Genomic DNA, 4,642 nt, shown 5'->3' on the forward strand with positions numbered 1-4,642 from the left:
AGCCCTGCAGGGTCCTGGCCCAGCTGCTGACTCTTGAGTGGCCTTAGACACTTTGCTTCCTCGCCCAGAGCCTCAGTTGCCTCAACTCAGAAATGAGTGGATGGGTTTGATATTCTGTAAGATCCCTTTAAAGTCTGTACACATTTGAAATGCTGAGGCCAGAGTCCGTGGGAGTTTGCTCGCATGCTCTTCACCATGGGCCCTGCCTGTGAACTGTTTGACACAACAATGGGAGACCAGCCATCCTTGAATGACGGTCCCTTCCCTGACCTTTCCCTGCACTTTCGGACCCTCTTCTTTGCCACCACCCTCCCTGGGCCTCCCTGCAGGCCTTCTGCCTAGATATCCCAATGGCAGTGACAATAATGATCTCTCGGTCTGGTGGAGTAGGCAGGTCATGTGTTCTTATTTCCATTTGAAAGATGATGAACGTGAGGTGTAGAGAAGGCAACCAGGAAACAACACATGGACTGGACTCCAATGGTCCTGAAGTTTTTTCCAAATCCATGCAAAATGCCAAAGAGTATAGGTAGATTTTTATAAAGAGGGACATAACTTACTTTTCTTGTAGATAGCGGCCCCTTTGTGAACATCCATTCTCGTAAAACCTTCTGTTCCAGTGCAGTTCACTTTGATTCATTAAGGAAGTTTAAAAGGAAATAACTTAAAAAATCTAATAAATACAAAGAGAGAAAATGTTAAATTGCATTTTGTAGGCTCTAAGTTCTTTCAAATCCATTTCATTTCCTGCATGCATAATCTCAAATCCATTTCATATCCTGAATACATATCCCTATATTTAAATAACACCAGGGACAGCCAAACCAATAGGCAAGTGATAAAATGCTCATTGACAACTTGAAAGTCTCTCCTTGTCTTGGCCACAGAAAGATGGCATTTTCCTATCTCATGTATCCCTAGACATAATGTAACTTAGAATTAGTATCTCAGCTTTTCTTTATAGCTGTGTCATACTATTACATGGGCTAGAGCCTCCTACAGTGCCTCACTGGGTTTGTTTTTCTTTCCTGCTAAAATGGATGTAGAAAAAGTGTACCCAAGGAGATTTACAGTTTTTTTCAAGCCTGTCCCTTTCAAAGCTTCCATCTGTAGATTCCTCGCCAACCTTTCCTGCTAAAATGGATGTAGAAAAAGTGTACCCAAGAAGATTTACAGTTTTTTTCAAGCCTGTCCCTTTCAAAGCTTCCATCTGTAGATTCCTCGCCAAGCACTGAAGAGATGCAAACTTCTATTTTTTGGAGCACTTAAATAAGCTCTAATTTTGTTGTTCTATGTAACTATGAGATTTTTTTTTTAAAGCAGCCTAAAATTGGAATTGAATACAAGCTTTCTGCATTTCCTGTTTTGTTGACTTAACAAACATTTATGATGTACATGGACTGGATAAGCACAGTGAGCAATAAAAATGTTAATGAGGCCTATTTCCATCTTCAAGCTCTTTGCAACCAGAAAGGCAGGTAATGTGTACATGTGTACACAGTCCAAGTCGGCGGGAGATCTCTGTCTGAGAGGATAGAACCCATGAGCATTCTCCAAGACCCAAGGAGCCGGAGTGCCAGCCCACGGAGGTGTCCAGGGAAGGGGGTTATTGGAGGGCACTCTGAGGGCACATGGGATTTCTCAGGAAAAGATGGCAAGAAAGAATGACATTCGTAAAAATTAAGTAGGACAGTGCCAAGCATTTTTGGGAAGTGTTGGGAAGTCAAGGTAAATTATTAAATCTAAATTATGGGCAATAATATTGGGGTAGAAGGAAGGCCGAGGAGTCTGCAGTCTCCAGCTGGTGGTGGGAAGCAGGTGGAGGTTTCTGAGCAGAGAAGAACAATCAGCCTGGGCCATTAGTGAGAAAACTGATTCTGGAGCATGATCCTTGCCCAGTGCCTGAGTTTTCTGCTGCCAGGACCAGCCAGCGAGTGGTACCCCAGGATGGAGGCACTCAGCTGCACCAGCTGTCAGGGGCTGCTGAGGGTGAAGAGCCAGAATGTGGTTGAGAAGAGACGAAATGAGGGATGGGCAGTGTCGCCACATGTGGGATATGAAGGACAAGGAGGGGACAGACAGGCTGGAGAGCAGCAAGGCTCCTCTGGGGCGCATAGGCTGCAGGGAAGGCTGAAAAGAGCGTGCAGGTCCTGCGGGGGCTGTGGCCATCCGTGGTGTGGCCACTAACCTGCGAGCCTTTGGCCCGTGAACCCCTTCTTCCACGCCGCAGATGACGGGCACTCAGCGCGCGCCTCCTGCCCCTGCCCTCCCTTGATCTGATGCTTGGTGAGTCCCAAGAGTGCGGTGGGGCAGCCCAGAGCTCTGGGGCCACGTGGGCTAGACAGGGCACCGTCCCCTAGCACGGTCCTCCTCATGCAGTATGGTGGATGGCTTCTGGATTGCTAAACTAGGTAAGCTTTTCTGCAAAACAGCATTCCATAATTTTAAAGCAGTGTTTGTGCTAGGAAAAAAAGCGAAGGAGGTTTCAGCATACACCACTGACAAGAGGGAGGCCTGGATTCTTGCTATTCATTATGAACCATGCCTGCAAAACTATATCTAATTATGATGAGCTAACCTTTTTACGTTTTCTTGTTCTAAGTCTCCAAGTACATCTGGAATTAAATTTAAAATGCTCAGATTCTCAATAATCGTTTTTGTAGACGTGTTTGCAGTGAGTCACCATTTTGTGCATAGCTGCTGTGGGTGGAACTTTGGAATGGCCTGAGACAAGTATAAGCTAATGTTTCTTCTCACTCCTTTTTTTTCAAAGGAGGGATAAGGGAACCTTTAAAAATGTTTTGCTTAGGGTGAGCTCTAGGTTTTCATTATCATTAGAAACTTTCTACAGTGAATCCACAATGCTATGTTTAGAACTTCATTTTTATTTAAGTATGGTCGGTGGGTACTCAATACATGTTTGAATGTTTTAATATGATACTTGTTTTAAGAACAAAATAATTTGTTAGCATTATTCAGCAAACTTGCATGAACTCAGCAAATAAAATAACTACCATTCTTATTAATTAACATCTATAATATTCTTATGCCAGCAAAGGCTGCACTTTGAAAAGGCAAACGGGGCATAGGGCTTTGGGCTTTCTTCTTTCCGCCCCCCCCCCCCCCGCCCCCAGCCTTGTTTTTCTCTTTCAGTAAGGGATAAAAGAATGAAATGCCATTTCGATGGTTTCCAGTCCGTCAGGCAGCTTGTGGGTGGAGGATGTCTTAAGCATTCCCACTCCCAACAGAGAGCGTCCACGGAAGAGAAGAAGCCATGTGAACCGCCATGATGCTTCCTGAATTGGAACAGGTAGAGTCAGTGCCCGACTGCTTCAGTCAGAAGGCGTGAGCAAACATTTCTACCAGGCCATAGATAAGAGCACACCCCAAAGCATCTGTGGTCCTTCTGTTCATAGAGCACAATTCTTTATACACGTTGTACCCAGCTCCTCACACTCATGGCCAGAGATACATGTTCTCCTGACAAAGAAGACTCTGCATCCTGCCATATTCTTTCTTGGAGCCAAGAATCGCAGACCAGTAGCCGGCAACCTTGGGCCTACCAGCTCTATCTTGCTTGTGTAGTTCTGAGGGAAGGCCAGGTCAGGTACAGTGGCCATGTTGGTTCACCAGGACTATCTCCAGGGTCTGTGTGCACAGGCCTGGTTGGCCTGTATAGCATGGGGGTGGAGGAGTTTCACTGAGAGCTGGTCCACGCCCACTGCAGAGGAAGTCACCCCCTCCCAGGCTGCTAGGTTGAATTGTACCCACCCCCCAATAAGATATGTTGAAGTCCTAACTCTGATACTTCTGAATGTGATCTTATTTGGTCAAACAGTCTTTACAGAGGTAATCAAGTTATGATGAGATTGTTAGGGTCAGCCCTAATCTAATAGGACTGATATCTTTATAAAAGGGGGAATTTGGACACAGAGACAGACACACACAGTGGAGAAGATGGCCATGCGACTAGAAGGATGCATCTACGAGCCAAGCAGCACGAGGGATTGCTGGCAGACACCAGAAGCTACAGGAGGCAAGGAGGGGTCCTCCCCTAGAGCCTTCAGAGAGATTGCGGCCCTGCTGACACTTTAACTTTGGACTTCTAGCCTCTGGAACTGTCAGACAATACACTTCTGTTGTTCTCAGTCACCCAACTTGTGGTACTTTGTTATGGCAGCCCTAGGAATCTAATGCACACACCAACATGCGTGAGTGAGTCTTCAAAGGGCGTCCCTTCACACAGGGCACAGGAGCCAGACTCAGCATTTCCTTCACCACTTCCTCTTCATCTCTGCTTCTCGTCTGCCCTTCCTGTGAGTACGGTGACATGAAACATTTGTGAGGTGGAGGCAGGGCGTTGTAACAGAGCAGAGATCCAGTCCAGTATGAGGAGGATGGGCTAGGGAAGGGGGCCGGCTGGAAGCTGCCACCATAATTGAGACCAGGCTCTAGGGACCTAGTGGGGAAGGAGGCCGGTGGAGGGGGAGTCTGCTTGGAGTACTGTTGAAAGAGAGAGGAGACTGAGGATGAAATGCAAAATAACTTCATGGTTTTGAACCTCAACGTTCTCCGATTTCAAGAGTTATTCCTTGCTTTGGAGAGTGATCATGCTAATTGTAATGAGAAAGGTGGGAAGGAA

This window comes from Galeopterus variegatus, unplaced genomic scaffold (assembly GCF_000696425.1).
Source record: "Galeopterus variegatus unplaced genomic scaffold, G_variegatus-3.0.2 Scaffold541, whole genome shotgun sequence".
NCBI classification, from domain to species: Eukaryota; Metazoa; Chordata; class Mammalia; order Dermoptera; family Cynocephalidae; genus Galeopterus; species Galeopterus variegatus.